Source organism: Anomaloglossus baeobatrachus, chromosome 1, assembly GCF_048569485.1.
Source record: "Anomaloglossus baeobatrachus isolate aAnoBae1 chromosome 1, aAnoBae1.hap1, whole genome shotgun sequence".
Classification (NCBI taxonomy): domain Eukaryota; kingdom Metazoa; phylum Chordata; class Amphibia; order Anura; family Aromobatidae; genus Anomaloglossus; species Anomaloglossus baeobatrachus.
In genome coordinates, this window is record NC_134353.1 from 811,429,475 (window position 1) to 811,446,947 (window position 17,473).

Below are 17,473 nucleotides of genomic sequence, written 5' to 3' on the forward strand. Positions count from 1 at the left end.
GGCATCAGTTGACCCCCCTTTTGGAAAAAATGCTTTGCATGAAGCACTCTCAAAAATACGCGTGCCTTTCACCTCCCCTGGATGACCCAGGGGAAGAAAAGTCCTCTGAGAGCCATGACTTGTTCATCTTGGCTCTTTTACAAACACAGCGAGGGGACTCCAACCACAGTCTCCCTCGTTTCCACTAATTGGGCCACACACACCCCACTTGACTGGCATCAGTTGACCCCCCTTTTGAAAAAGAAAAAGATGTTTTGCATGAAGCACTCTCAAAAATACGAGTGCCTTTTGTCTCCCATGGCTGACCCAGGGGAAGAAAAGTCCTCTGAGAGCCATGTCCACATTGTCAGTGGACAGACACGTGTGCTTATCTGCCAGCAGACCCCCAGCAGCACTGAAGACAGGTTCCGAGAGAACGCTGGCTGCAGGACACGACAAGATCCCCAAGGCGTACGTGGCAAGCTCAGGCAATTTATCCAGTTTGGAAGTCTAAAATGAGCTGGGCTCAAGTTGCACAGTAATGGCATCGACGTTTCCTTGCATATACTCATATATCTGTGTGTCCTCCTCTTTTTCCTTGTCCAGCTCTTTTGTTTTCGCATGAGTATATGTCCTTGTCACTTTCCCATGTGTTTGTGTTGTGTTGTGAGTTGTTTGTCACCTTTTGGACACCTTTGAGGGTGTTTTCTAGGTGTTTTTATGTGTTTGTGATTGCCTGCCATTGTTTCCTATGCAGTTCGAGTTCGGTTCGTCGAACGTTCGACGAACCGAACTCGAACGAGACCTCCATTCGGCGAACCGAACTCGAGCCGAACCGGGACCAGTTCGCTCATCTCTATTCATTAGATATCGGCCCTGACTAAATTACAAAAAATTGCAAGGAAGATGATGTCTCAAAGAATGTGCACACATGCCTGTATATCTCCATGCACAGACGCTCAGCAACCTACTTCAGTCCAGTTAGTGGGACTGAGTGTATTAGACAGTAAGTATGATGACCATAATAACCATAGGTTACATGAGAGCTGCAAATGGATACCATTCAATACATGTGCATATAGTATTCAGGTTATTATTACCAGAATGCTACCATATCTACATCAAGGCCACACATAGATGCCTCTCAGATGTTTGTAGTATGCTATGTAAACAAGTTGTGACTTTCAATACACTTGCAATACTAGTATTTGGTCCATACCTGAAGTCATATCTCTTTGTAGTTTGAAAGTCACCACGTGGTCGGAGACCGTCACCTGTGAATCTGCCTCTACACGCGTTTCACCGCTCTGGTTTCATCAGGAGGGTTGTGTAACATGCGGTGATTTCACCTTTTAAAGATCCCCTGATCTACATGTAGTAGACAGTTGCAGTCTCGGTCGTTCTTTTCCACAACCTTCTTTAACATGGCCTTCAATGTTTTATTAAATCATTACACAAGCCTGTCCATCAGCAGATGATATACAGAGTTCCTGACATTTGTGATCTGCAGGGCTTTACATAATTTCCTCATGACATGCAACATGAATAGGGTTCCTTGGTCCATCAGGATTTCTTTCAGCAGTCCAGTTCAGGAAAATATCTGGACCAGTTCTTTAGCTATACTATTAGCAGTGCTAGTTCTCAACAGTACTGCCTCCAGGTACCATGTAGCACAATCCAGGACCACTAGGATATACTGATGCACTCTGGTGGACTTGCTCTGGCGTCCTACTAAATCCATCGCTGTTTGAACTAATGGGATCTCAATGAGGGGTAAAGGCACTAAGGGACTATGTAAGTGAGCAACCGGGACGTTAGCTGGCAGATGGGAAACTACATACAATAATTAAAAATATAGGTGCCTAGTGTCGGCCCCACGCTCTTGAGCAACCCCGTTTTAGACAGATACATTATCAAATGCCCCTTTAAGAGTTAGGTCTCTGAGTAGGGCAGTTCCAAAGTTTGCCACGGACACCCCCAGCTCAGTAATTTTAGTCTCTGGAAGGTTGGCCTCATCTTCATCGCCCACCAGCACACAAAGGGGAAACTCATCAGACTCAGGCTGCGACAGGGTTTCTTTAGTGGTGCCTTGGTTATTGTCAGAGCAACCTGGCAATTCCCTTTTCCCCCACAAGTTCCAAAACAAGGCAAAGTCCCACCCTAATATAACAGGATGTAACAAATCAACCCGAAAAGGACTGAGTGTCATAGTTTGTCTTTATGTCCACACAGGCCACAGGATATTATTTTGCATCCCTGTGGATACAGTGGACATCCACCATCTTTCCAGGAATCAGCTGGTGAGGAAGAGTGTCCCTTACTAGGATCAACAAACTCTGAGTCCAACAGATCAGTCATTGGCACTCAGGTCATTGACACAGGACATGCCTGCGGCCCTTTGCCAGGTTGACAGTCAACACTGGAGGCAGGGTATGAATAATACGAGCAAGACGACCCATGTTGCAATCCATTGACTGGGTGGTCATGGGGCAATGTGCAGCTATGTGACCTGGGCATGACACCTCCATCAAATCACATTATTAGCTTGGGCCTTTGGCAACAACTCAGATGCCCTCTGGGCCTTGGGACGTTCCCCATATATGACTTAGTTTTCTTCTATTGGACGTCATCTTCCCTTTGGGAACCCCAGTATAGAGGAGCTACAGCCTCTTGTTTCCCCAAGGACCTCTCAATCTGAGTTAGGGGTACTTTGCACACTATGACATCGCAAGCCGATGGTAGCGATGCCGAGCGCGATAGTCCCCGCTCTCGTCGCAGCTGCGATATCTTGTGATAGCTGGCGTAGCGAAAATTATCGCTACGGCAGCTTCACATGCACTTACCTGCCCTGCGACGTCGCTCTGGCCGGCGAACCGCCTCCTTCCTAAGGGGGCGGGTCGTGAGGAGTCACAGCGACGTCACACGGCAGGCGGCCAATAGAAGCAGGGGGGCGGAGATGAGCGGGACGTAAACATCCCGCCCACCTCCTTCCTTCCTCATTGCAGCCGGGACGCAGGTAAGGCGATGTTCCTCGCTCCTGCGGCTTCACACACAGCGATGTGTGCTGCCGCAGGAACGAGGAACAACATCGTAACATCGGTCCTTCCGAAATTATGGAACTGACCGACGCTACACCGATCATACGATTTCGACGCTTTTGCGCTCTTTAATAGTAGTAAAAAGGATTCACATACTCCGATGTCGACAGTGACGCCGGATGTGTGGCACTTTTGATTTGACCCCACCGACATCGCACCTGCAATGTCGTAGTGTGCAAAGTACCCCTTACTCCTAGGTGCGCCAGGATCTCTGTTACCAACTTAATGTACTCTTTTGCATCCTGCAGAGCCAGGTCATAATATGTCTTCTGCAGTTCCCTCATTAAATATGGCACCAGCACCTCTGCCCACGGCTCTGGAAGTAATTTCTCTCTTTCTGCCACTATTTCAAAAATTGTCAAGAAAGCCTAAACATCACCCCGAAACAGCTGTCTGCGGATGGATACCTGGCCTTGGTATTTCCCTAGTCTTATCTTTAAACTCGTCAAAGAGTTGGATATTGACTAAAAGGGCCACTTAATATGGTGGTTATGGTGGTCTCCTAAAAAGAGCCACTCCTTGGCTAGGTCCTTCCTGGAGGGATATCTGGTTAGTTCTGTGTCTAGACTCCTAACAGAGGCTCCATGGACCTTTTTTGATTTGTAAAGATCACCTGGTGTCATCTTTTACAAGGCTCTATGTACCGTCTTCCACACGTGTGAATAATCACCTTGACTTGGGGGTTGTGCGTTTCCCTGTGGCAGAGAGTCTCAGCCAGGACTGACATCTGCTGCTGCTGTCATTCTTGTTGCTGCTGTGTCTGTTGCAGCTGGAACTGTTGCATCAAGAGTATATTTGTTTCCTGCTGAGCTTGCTGCTTCTAGAGATTGGCTTGTACAAGCTGCTTGATTAGCTCCTTCATTTTGTCTGTTTTTAGTCCTGCAGCCTCTTTTATCCACAACATGCGGTTTTCCTGCGTCAGTCACACGTGCCCATTGGGATTCGTGCCCTTGCTTATGCACCCTTGCTTCTGCACCAACTGTAAAGATACGGCTCATTCGAGTGAATTTTGAGGTAGACACAGGGAATGGTTTCAGTAAAACATCTGCGCTGGTTTATTTAGACTTCATAAACGATTCAAAATGGCAAACCCCAAAACAGCCTTTTCTTGCACAAAATGAAAATCTAAATTCATTCCCTAGCAAAACACACTGAACATTTGCCCCAGGGTGGGGATACATGAGCAGCTAGTCCCACTCTTCTCTCTGACTGCTTGTAAACTAGGAACTTGTCAGCCCTAATAACCCTCTCAGTACTATACGTACTGGAGCTAGCTTCCAGACTTGTGTGGCGCCCCTAAGGCTTCAGTCACCACAGAGTATTGCACCCAAACTTGGGTGTAATACTAAACCCGGTTCCTGAGGAGGTCAGTCTCGATTTCACTACATTACACACTCAAATACACTAGGTTGCCCTGTTCCCACTAGGAACTGGGCTAGGGTCGGGTAATAAAGGGGTCGCCAACAGAGTGGAATTTACAGGATGCCCTCATACAAGGGCCTCAGTCCCACTAGCTTAGGACCTGGGAGAGAGGATGTACAGCCAGTAGGGGGAGTCAGGAGTCACACAACAGTTAAACTCAGGTAGTCAGTCTAGAGGAGTTCTCCAGCAGGAGAGGAAGGGAGCAGTCGCATCTACAGGTGCTCCGGTGGGAAGGAGGAAGAGTTCACGCGGTTGCCATGAGGAGAGTGAATCTGCTCCCCTCAGAACCGACACCACGCAGGGCGGCAAGACCCTAGGCAAGGTCATACTTCACGTTGGTTTTCCAGAATCAGCCTGGACGGGGAAAGTTTCAAGCTTCCCTGACCACACAGCGCCCGACAGCACAGTGCCAGAGAGAATCCAGGGTCTCGCATCAAGCCGGACCCCATATCAGAACCATGGCACCTGCATATAGGGACAAGAGTACATCTAGTGAAACCCAGGGTCCCCTCATAGTTCAAGCCAGGGGATCCACAGACAGGCGTTACAAGGAGGAAACCCACCGAACACTCAAACCGGACTAATTTCTAATGGGTTCGGGTTCGACGGAGCCCATCATAGCAAATGACTGGTATCACCCGGGTGAGTGGCACCGCACTAAAAGGTAGTAAACAACCTGGAATTGCAGCCATAGACTCTGACTCTTTATTACCGGTACTGCCGCTCCGCCCCGTCATTACTACTCCCCTCTTCATCCTCCCTGGGGCCTGCTCCACCTGTGGTGAGCGATACCATCCATAGCTGCTACCACCATCTGCCCCTGAGGACAGCAACAGCAGCGACGGCCCATTCCCTGGCTGCATACCACAGGTGGCGTCACGACATTTACCTCACTACTTCCCCCCACATCTCTCCCCTGCCAACTTCTGGAGCCGGACTAGGCAGTCAATGGCCCAGCGATGAGTAGGTTAATGCACCTGCCCCGTGGGGCACTACACTTGCATCACAGAGAATAACCAGCTCTGTGACACATATCTTCCCTCCATAAGGTGTCCGGCTACCAACTTACAACAGATATACCCATGTGTTGAATTTTCCCTGAACACTTGCTGGTCAAGGGTGGAATCAGATGTTTATACACTACATTTTCACTGTGAAAGCGCTCAATAACCTGCCTAGTGGCAATAGGAGCTGTTGCCTCATCAATCAATCATCAGTCAGTTGTATGATTGTCCTGACAATGGTTGCAGTGTTGGGACAACTTTAGGTTCTCCCTGTAAAATTGATTGCAACTGGAGTACTTGTCTTGATCGGTACTGTCAGTCTCTAAGGCCTAAGACACACGGCAAGAAAAACGGTGCGAGTGGAGTGCGATAAAACATCGCATTCCACTCGAACCAATATTAGCCTGTGTGTCCGCGCACATGAGCGATTATTTTCTCAGCCCTAATCGGACCGAGAAAACAATCGCAGAATGCTGAGACTCTTTCTCTCGCACCCATTCAAGTGTATGGGGCGAGAGAAAAATCACACTGCACTCGCGATACACCAGTGAGAATCGCATTAGCCAGCAATGGAGGAAAGAGGAAAAGAAATCCCTCCCGCCCCTCTGCAGTATCGGCCCGCCTCTCCGCAGAGTTGACCCCCGCAGCTGAGGTCCGCTTGCACAGTCGGACCTCAGTCACAGGGACAATCGCATGACACTCGGCTCTGCTGTACTGCCAGCGTGAGCAGAGTGTCATGTAAGGATCGCACTAATGCCCCATGTGGTCTCGGCCTAAAGGGTACTTTACACACAATGATATCGCTAACGATATAGCGTCGGGGTCACGGTGTTCGTGACGCACATCCGGCGCCGTTAGCGATATCGCTGTGTGTGACTAAAAGGAGCGACGATCAACGATCGCAAAAACGTCAAAAATTGTTGATCGTTGACACGTCGCTCCTTTTCATAATATCGTTGGTGGTGCATGCCGCTGGTTGTTCGTCATTCCTGCGGCATCACACATCGCTATGGGTGACACCGCAGGAACGACGAACATCTCCTTACCTGCGTCCACCGGCAATGAGGAAGGAAGGAGGTGGGCGGCATGTTCCGGCTGCTCATCTCCTCCCCTCCTCTGCTATTGGGCGGCCGCTTAGTGACGCCACTGTGATGCCGAACGACCTGCCCCCTTAAAGGAGAGACTGTTCGGTGTCTCCAGGGACATCGCTAAGCAGGTATGTGCATGTGACGCTGCCATAGTGATATTGTCCGCTACGGCAGCGATCACCCCCATGACAAAACAGCGACGTGGGAGGGTGCTATCGCGCACGACATCGCTAGCGATGTCGCAGCATGTAAAGCACCCTTAACACCGATAGACACTCTGGAAGTGCTACAGATAGCCATAGCTCATGTGGGAAAATCTGTCAACAGGACAGCCATATACTTTACAAATCTGTCCTTTATGGCAGAGTGGCTTATAGAAAGCCATTATTAAAGCAAGCCATAAGAAGTCCCATTTGTAGTTTGCAAAAAGCCATGCAGGTGACAACGCTGGCACATGGAAGAAGGTGCTCTAGTCAGATGAAACCAAAGCAGAACGTCTTGGGATAAATGTAAAACAACTAACACTGTACATCGCCCTGAAAACACAATCCCCACTGTCAAACATGGTTGGGGCAACATTATCCTGTGGAAATGCTTTTCTTTTTCTTTAGCAGGGACAGAGAAGCTGGGCAGAGTTGATAGGAAGATGGATGAAGTTATAAACCAGCGGCCTAGCTAATTAACCGATTGAGGCCAGGATTATAGGTCCTGTCCCACCCAAAGTCCCTAAAAGAAGACAACAGCCCACCGATAGGGATAAGGCCACCGCCAGGGCCCATAGATCCCACGGGCCAGCGTCTGTGGGCACGGCTCCTTAGGCCACATCCAGCCGGGAGCGGACTCCTGAGTTCCAGACCAGGCAGTCCACCATACACAAAGCAAGTGCAGAGGGAAAAGACAGCGACCACCAGCCCGGGTGGGGGACCTGAATGCAACCAGCTGTGGCGGCCAGCCACCAGAACCTTGGTTTACCAAAAGACTCGTGTGATTCATTTACTGTGAGTAACCAACCATCCCCCCGCACGTCCGGGCGCGCCGGCCCTTGTCATCGCTATACCCTGCACAGAGACACTGGGTCCCAGGGCAACCATCCCTACCCACAGAGGGGTTAACATCCAGCTGCCACTACATCTCCCCCGGATGCCCCACAACAGCAGCAATGGTGTCCCACCTCACCACACACCGTGGGTGGCGTCACGAACTTAATACGGTCTAGCTCGTACATCTACGTCCCCCTTTTTATTTGGTGTGTCCGCGAGACCCCCGGGTCCAGAGACCCTCAAGCCACCCACAGAAGGTCCGGATCCGAGCAGCGGCGGCTGCTGGCACGAGGGCGGCACACAATCTTTGAATAAAACCTGTTAAAGACTACAAAAGACTGGAGACTGGGGCATAGATTCACCCTCCAGCAGGACAATGACCTTAAACATACAACCAGAGCTACAATGGAATGGTTTAGATATGGAATCCCAAACCTGTGGCTCGGGAGCCACATGTGGGTCACAGGGATATTTTGTGTGGCTGTCTGCCTACTTGATGGTTTCCACGAAGTTAAGAAAACAGCAATGAAGAGAACTCTCCAGATAGTGATTTTTGTAGCAGATCTGGACGCATGTATAAAAGTAGGGATGAGAGGGTAAATATTGGTGATAGGATATTATTGCCATTTAAGTTTGTGGCGTAATGTGAAAAAATGTGGAAAAGTTCACAGGGTATAAACACTTTTTTTTTGTATTATTGAAGTGAAAGCATTTATAGGAACCATAGCAACTCAGAAATTAAGTTACAGATTATGTCAATTTACAGAGAGGCAAATCAAAAAAATCAAAAATGTCTGGAGCCTCTGCTAGAAGTCTCGACACAAAAACCAGCCAGATGCACCTAGGATTTCACTGTATTGAGCGCCCTCGTTGGCTACCGGCAGTGTTTTCTCTGGCTGGTCTCGCCGAGATCAGTGATTGTTTAATTTACAGAGAGGGGCTCGTCTAGGCCCCTTAATTCTAGTGAGGGTAATCTAAATACTTTAGCATACAGGACATTTTGGCTAACTGTAGCTTTTAAGCTTGTGGGAACAGTTTGGGGAAGGCCCTTTTATGTTCCCCATGGCTATGACCCAGTGCACAAAGCCAGGTCCATAAAGGCATGGTAGTGTGAGTTTGGTGGAGATAAAGTTGACTGATCGCTCAGAGCCCTAATCTAAACCTATTAAAGTCTTGGGTAAAACTAGAATGGCGATTGAGAACCAGGCCATCATGTCCAATATCTGTGTCTCACCTAACAAATTTCTTTTGGTTGAATTGGCAAAAATTCCTACAATCTGAAAAACCTGGCAGCAAACCTTTCCAGAAATATAAATTCTGTTATGGCTGCAAAGTGGAGACCAACTCAATATCATTGCTTGTGGATTTAGTATGGGAAGACATTAGGCTCCTGTAGGTGTAATGTGTCTCAATGTTGTGCATATTAAGTGTTAAGAAACATCATGGTGATTGTAATATACGGTAAATAACAGACGCGCCCTTCACACGGAAGGATTTCTTTCCATACAGTGTACCTGCCATCAATACAAGGCAAACTTTCAATGGAGAACAGGAGTATTATAAACATTTAGAGAAGCTTGGGTTTTACACTACTATGTTACATAACTGCCTTGTCTCTGGCTATTTCTTGGCAGATGCAATATTCTTGTCTAGTGGATAAAATGAGAAAATCTTGACATTTGTGCTATGGATTAGAATATAACAATATAGAAGCAGTTCACAAGGGAAACTGAAAAAATGAATGGCTACTTATAATATACACCGCACACTTCTGCTACAGCTTGTCTAAAATTTAAAGGAGTATTATTAACATGACATTTATATTATCGCTGTATACATCATAAGTGTGACGGGCAGCAGCGAAAGTGAGGTGAGGACTCAACAATCTTCTCGGCAACAAAGTATTTAGCCATTCTAGATACAGCCAAGTCAGAGTTCAGCCATTTTATTTGGTAGGGCAGGGTTTGCTGGATCACCATGTTCTCCTATGGATTTTCCACTTGTACACCGTATGCAGAATTATAAGGTAAGTTATATTTTTGAGGATTTTTTTTTATTATTGATGAACAACTATGTTCTCAATCAACCCTAAAGACTCAAATATCAAAGCTTAATATTTTTGGAAGTTGGAGTGTTTTTTTTTTAGATTTGGCTATCTTAGGAGGATATCTGTTTGTGCAGGTAACTATTCCTGTGCATAATTATTAGGCAACTTAATAAAAACCAAATATATTCCCATCTCACTTGTTTATTTTCACCAGGTAAACCAATATAACTGCACAAAATTTAGAAATAAACATTTCTGACATGCAAAAAGAAAACCCCCAAAACATTAGTGACCAATATAGCCACCTTTCTTTATGATGACAACAGCCTACCATCCATAGAATCTGTTAGTTGCTTGATCTGTTTAAGATCAACATTGCGTGCAGCAGCCACCACAGCCTCCCAGACACTGTTCCGACAGGTGTACTGTTTTCCCTCCCTGTAGATCTCACATTTTATGAGGGACCACAGGGTCTCTATGAGGTTCAGATCAGGTGAACAAGGGGGCCATGTCATTTTTTCATCTTTTAGACCTTTACTGGCCAGCCATGCTGTGGAGTAGTTGGATGCATGCGATGGAGCATTGTCCTGCATGAAAGTCATGTTTTTCTTGAACAATACCAACTTCTTCCTGTACCACTGCTTGAAGAAGTTGTCTTCCAGAAACTGGGAGTTGAGCTTCACTCCATCCTCAACCCAAAAAGGTCCCACAAGTTCATCTTTGATGATACCAGCCCATACCGGTACCCCACCTCCATCTTGCTGGCGTCTTAGTCGGAGTGGAGCCCTCTGCCCTTTACTGATCCATCCATCTGGCCCATCAAGAGTCACTCTCATTTCATCAGTCCATAAAACCTTTGAAAAATCAGTCCTAAGATATTTCTTGACGTTTTATCTTATGTTTCTAGTTCAAATGTGGTCATTTTTCAGCATTTTTCAGCCTTCCTTACCTTGGCCATGAGTATGGCATACCTTGTGCTTTTTGATACTCCAGTAACGTAGCAGCTCTGAAATATGGCCAAACTGGTGGCAAATGGCATCTTGGCAGCTTCACACTTGATTTTCCTCAATTCATGGGCAGTTATTTTGCGCCTTTTTTGCCCAACACGCTTCTTGCAACCCTGTTGACTATTTGCCATGAAACCCTTGATTGTTCGGTGATCACGCTTCAAAAGTTTGGCAATTTCAATACTGCTGCATCCCTCTGCAAGACATCTCACAATTTTGGACTTTTCAGAGCCCGTCAAATCTCTTTTATGACCTATTTTGCCAAAGTAAAGGAAGTTGCCTAATAAGTATGCACCCCTTATATAGGGTGTTGATGTCATTACACCACACCCCTCCTCATTACAGAGATGCACATCACCTGATTTACTTAATTGGTAGTTGGCTCTCGAGCCTTTACAGCTTGGAGTAGGACAACATGTATAAAAAGTGTCATGTGATAATACTCATTTGCCTTATAATTCTGCACACAGTGTATGGTTGTTTTCCTAACAGCTTCACAAAATCCATAATGTTCCTTTACTTGCTTTGCTTGGTCCCTTAAAAAACCATGTAAATTCTCCATGAGCAGATTATTTACAGCCATGTATCACTCTGAGTTTAGACTATTTAGCAATAAATAAGAGAAATAGATATTCAGGTAGTTTGTGTCCATTGTCCCAGATTAAAAACAGGGCAATTTTGATTGTACAAGGTCATATAGAGAGGTAAGAGAAGCTCAGATTTGGATACTGCCCGCTTTTTCTGCTGGAACACTCAGTGTACACCACACTTACAGATCTGATAAAAAAAAAACCTTCTGCACACAGACTGCTGATCCATCACTGGTATTTTTTTGTTTTGCAACCTTTTTTCAACCTGGTTGTATCATGTGTTTGTGTGATTTTCCTCCGGGTTCTCCAGTTTCCTTGCACATCACATAAACATGCAGATAGTGAATTTAGATTGTGAGCCCCAATGGGGACAGTGTTTCTGATGTATGTAGAGCACTGCAAACTTAATGGTGCTATAAAAGTGCATAAATATTTTTATATTATATTTAGTTATGTCTGTATCCTGTGCACATCCTGAATTTTTTACATATATGGATTGTTTGTAAGATTGCACCCAGTTCACACACCACAACATGGGGATTTTTTTACTCGCTTTTGCTGGAATGCGAAGTAGAATAGGAGAACACACAGTTCAATAACACACACACACACACACACACACACACACACACACACACACACACACACACCTACACCTCCTGGCAGTCTCTCTCAGTCTGGCTCCTGCCAGTCTATCAACACAAGCCAACTTTCCTCAGCTTTGTTCCTTCCAGAGGTTCCTTCCTCTTGAAGATTAGCAACCTCTTTCCTCTCAGAGGCTGCTTCTCCTGCAGTTCTGCTCCACACACTGCCTCCTCAGAGTCTGACATGTGCCAAACAACAGACTCCATTAAAAAAAACCAAAAACATGTGGCCTGTCAGACACATGTCAAACACACCCATGGGCGGGGTATGTTATGGGTGGGTCTGGCCACCTATCTTTAGCTACCTGTGAATCTGCCCTGAGAATACCGTAGCAGAAACATGTACACTACAACACTACAAGTACCAGAATGGAATTCCAGGTTCACACCACTTATGTGCTACATACCAGCTATTAGCAATGTAGCCGGTCACCATCTTACAGCATCAATACATTTTTGAATTTCATCTTCTTACTTGAGCTGTGAAAACGGATTTATGCAATTGGTGACTTAATTTCCGCAAAGTCGGGCTGTGTACTGCGCTCCATCCTTATACAAGGAAGATTTCGGAGTGAGCAGTTGAATGCTTTTAGAAAACCATTAACATGGTGCATGTGGTTCACGAATTTTGCAGAAAGTAAAAAATTAAAGGTCTCAGAGTTTGTGTACAAATTTCTGGTGTAGTTTGTAAAACTCTAAACAGTGCCCAAAATGTAGGACGAAAGAAAAGAAAGAAAACCAATACAAAATAGAAAGATGAATTAAGTGTAAACAAAAAAACAATTAAATAAAATAGGCAAAACACAAACAAAAAGGCAAAAAATAAGGCCTTTAGTGCTTTGGAGGACTGTAGAGCTACTTTACTATATCCATGAGAATTCTGCCTCCAATCCTGTCAAATTTTAGATATCTTCCTAAGTGCATTTCTATTCCCACTTTTGCACAAATGGTTTACATTGCTTTGCTCTATTCTCCGCTCTAATGCTATGAAAGTGTAAGGCCCTGTTCACACGTTCAGTATTTGGTCAGTATTTTTCATCAGTATTTGTAGCCAAAACCAGGAGTGGGACAATCAGAGGAAAAGTATAATAGAAACATGGACAACACTGCTGTATTTATCACCCGCTCCTGGTTTTGGTTACAAGTACTGATGTAAAATACTAACCAAATATTGAAGGGGCATTATTCCTACCCTTGAAATATGCGATGAAGAAAATCTGCATTTTTTGGGAAACAATCATCAGTTTCATTGATATAAAAACCATCACTAGCGAATGTCAATTACTGGTGGATCAATGATTGTTAGATCAAAGCCTTTGCCTCATGAACAAAGCAAAATCTGACTACATGTAAGGCCTCTTTCACATGTCAGTGAAAAATACACGTTTTTCACGGCCGTGTTGAAGGTGCGTATGGCCCTCCATGTGCTGTGATTTTGGCACACGTGTGTTCTCCGTGATAGCACACTGAGAACAGGAACTTTTTACTCGCCTGCCTCCGGGTCCTGTGCTTTCAATATGCAATGAGGATAATGAGCAGGCCCTGAAGCAAGAGACAGCAGCGCCAAAAACAGCAGCACTGGAGACAGGTGAGTATAGAAAATCAATTTATTTCACAGGCACGTGTTTTCTCAGGTACGTGTCACATGGATCTCACCATTATGCGGTCCATATGACATCAGTGGTGTTGGAGAAAAATGAACTTGTCTCCGTGTGGAACACACGGACAAGCGGTCCGTAAGAAATCACTGATGTGTGCGCAGACCCGTTGATTTTAATGAGTCTGCGTATGTCCGTGATTCTGGTACGTATAAAAATGGCATCATACGTATCAGAATCACTGACATGTGAAGGGGGCCTAACAGAGCAATCAGCGATTATGACCACGATAAACACAACAGGACTGAAAAAGATAATAGTAATGACACACAAAACTAACATCGTCAAAGTATTGAATGACTACAAGAGACACATTCAACTTTACGGAATAGAAAAACTTTAATTTTTTTATTACTTTCTTTTACATTTGGCTTTTGCTTAATTGTTATCAGCCTTAATGAACACAAATCAATGTAAATCATTCACCAATACAATGAAATCTGATGCATTACGCTTTAAATCATACATGAGCTTAATGATGTGCGATCTCACAAGTAACCAAACCCAAATATGTATGACAATGCCTCCAGCTTTCCTGAAATAGCCAGAGTCAATGAATAATATATTGCACCAACACTTGGATCACTTACAAGTTCCTCTGCAGAACTACAAATATACCAGTATGTCAGCACTTATCAGGTCGAGTGGCAAAAGGAGAAATCTGTACGCTGGGACTGCAATGCGAAACAATCTCATACCGTAGCGTGCTCCATCACTGTCGTCCTTACTATTAGGAAATTCAGCAGCGACCTCTTGTAGATTTAAAGAAAAAATAATTGCCATGAGCACTTAACCTGAGACACCAGGAAAAAACTATAACCTTCACACAATGCCGAGAACCTAAGAAACCTTAAAGAGAGCGTATGCCGAATGTAACTTTATTAAATAAGTGTAAGTCTAAACCACTACAGTAAAGCATTCATCTGCTATTAAAGTTTCCTCCCTCTGCTGACTCTGTCCCAGTCTACACAGCAAAGCTTAAGTGAATTTGCAAAACACAGAAAATATTGATTTAAAAATAATATCTTTCTCTGTCTATATATATATCTTAACTAGAGTTGAGCGGATCGGCTATAATCCGGGTCCGACGGATCTGGATCGGGTTGACGACGAAGTCCGGAACCGTGCGGATCTGGATTTTTCAGATCCGGGTCCGCTCAACACTTATCTTAACCCCAATTTTGTTATTTTCTGATGATGCATTTAAAGGGAACCTGTCACTAGGTTTTTGCTATCCCATCTGAGATGTAGGGGCAGAGACCCTGATTCCAGTGATGGGCCACTTACGGAGCTGTTTGCTGTTATTTTGATAGAATTACTGTTTTCTCTGATGCAGATCTAGCAGTTCTCTGAATGCTCAGCTGTGTATGTACCCCCGCTTCTCACACCGATTGATAGGTTTTAGCCCATGTACAGTATAATCAGAAAGCTGCCAATCAGGGGTGTATATACAGCGCTCATGAATATGCTCAAATACCTGGCAGCAGGTTTACTAGTCCCCCTAGTGATAAAAATGCAAAACCTGCTTTTTTGTTTAGCTGCCAAGAGAGCAGGTTTTGGTTGCAGAAAAAACGCAAATGTGTGAACATAGCTTTAAGTAGAATGTAAGTAACACATTGCTAGAATCAGGGTCTCTTCCCCTACATCATGCCACTATGAAATTAGGTGCCAAAAATCTGATTCCCTGTAAAGGCTTTTTTGCAGATTACACTGTATTCTAATACCACAAATCAACCTGGAGCCTTTAACAATGCAACCATACCTGGAAAGGTTATCTTCTTGTAAAACAGCCGTGTTTAAAATAAAAAGTAATATGACCTAAACAGAAGCATTAGATCTTGGGTCGCCTGCTACATTTCTACTGTTATACAGGTCAGGGCACTGGGATAGCTTTTCAGTCTTATAATTTAGACTAGGTGGTACATTATTCCTTTATAAACCAGCTCAACTGCTGAAGAACCTCTTAAAGGGAACCTGTCACCAGATTTGGGGCCTATAAGCTGCAGCCACCACCAGTGGGCTCTTATATACAGCATTCTAACATGCTGTATATAGAAGCCCAGGCCGCTGTGTAGAACGTAAAAATCACTTTATAATACTCACCTAAATGCTAGGTGCGGTGCAGACAGGTCAGATGGGTGGCTCCGTTCTCCGGGTGCGGCGCCTCTTCTTTCGGCCATCTTTGTCCTCCTTCTTCTGATGCCAGGGTGAATGATGCGTTCTACGTCATGCACACGCGCCAGAATTGAGGTCCTGCACCGGACCTCAGTTACAGTATTCTAGAGTGCTGTATATAAGAGTCCAGCGGTGGTTGCCGCAGCTTATAGTCACCAAATCTGGTGACAGGTTCCCTTTAAGTGTAAGATTCCGGTCGTCAATTCATTGATATAAAACAGTCATTATTTAAATAAAAAAAAAAAAAATTCTATATATATGTACGGTATATCCTGAAGCATCTGAGGTTTGTATTATGATTTTCTTTAACAACTGTGGCAAAGAACTTTATTTTACTGCTGTAGAACCTCTTTTTTTTTTTTTTTTTTTTAAAAGAAGAGTGACGACTACACATTAGTTTTTTTTAAAGGAATCTCCTGTAGTCTTAGTATGGCTGGTGATCTAAGAAGACAAGTTTAACCTATTATCTACCAATGTCCTCTTTTTGGACACCTAATCTTTTGCTTCTAAGTTTCTGATTCATTAGGACCCAAATTATTAAAAATCTGTCATTTAATTAAAAAAAAAAGAAAATTCCGAACTTGGCAAGTAATGGGTTAAGGTAATACTACACCTATAGTTTTTAGAAGAAAATGTGTCATTAGGATCTGGAAAATCAATGATTGTATCAGCTCAGAATGAATGACTAGCCTAACTAAAGTGCTACTAAAAGCCCACCATATCCAAAACACGGCAGGTCACTCAACACAAGAAGTCCTTCCGGTATACTGTAGTTGTCAGGACTTTGTCCAGTAACAGTCTACTCAGGTGAATTAGTCTACTCAGCTTGTGAATGTGGCGGGTCACTGTTATAAATAGTATAAAGTTGATGAAGTTGTCCATTGTATCTTGTTATCACAAGGACATGATTTTGTGGTATTACTAATATATAACTGTTACAGGGTCTGATCTGCTCTTGTTCCATCTTCCTCACAGAATATACAGCTTTCCTGTCCATGAATTGGCTGCCGGCGGAGGAGCACGTGACCAGATCTATCCATCATCATCCTCCAGTTACACAACTAACATGGAAAACCATGTGCAGTCTGTGAGGAAACGGCACTAACAAGAGCGAGAGCGAGATCCGTAGTATATATATATATATATATAAAGTTCCACAAAATCACGTCCTACCACAGATTTCTTAAAATATAAAGTGGCCAAACCATGACTTTATTGTGCCAATATCTATGTCTACATACTGCCCATGATGCAGATGCAATGTGTGGCTCTCTCTCTATAATATATATATATATATATTATATACATATATATATATATATATACACACACACATATACACACATATATATATATATATATATATATATATATATATATATATATATATATATATATATATATATATATATATATATATGTGTGTATGTATATGTATATATATATATATGTATATAATATATATATATATATATATATATATATATATATATATATATATATATATATATATATATTATATACATACATACATACATATATATATATATACACACACACATACACATATGTATATATATATATATCTATATCTATCAGACACACACATAATAATACACACACAGCTAACAAATAAATGTAATAAAATGTAATAAAAGCATTCTCAACCATGAATGACCTTGCAGCGTGTCTAAGGAATTTATCAGAATACTTGGCAGACA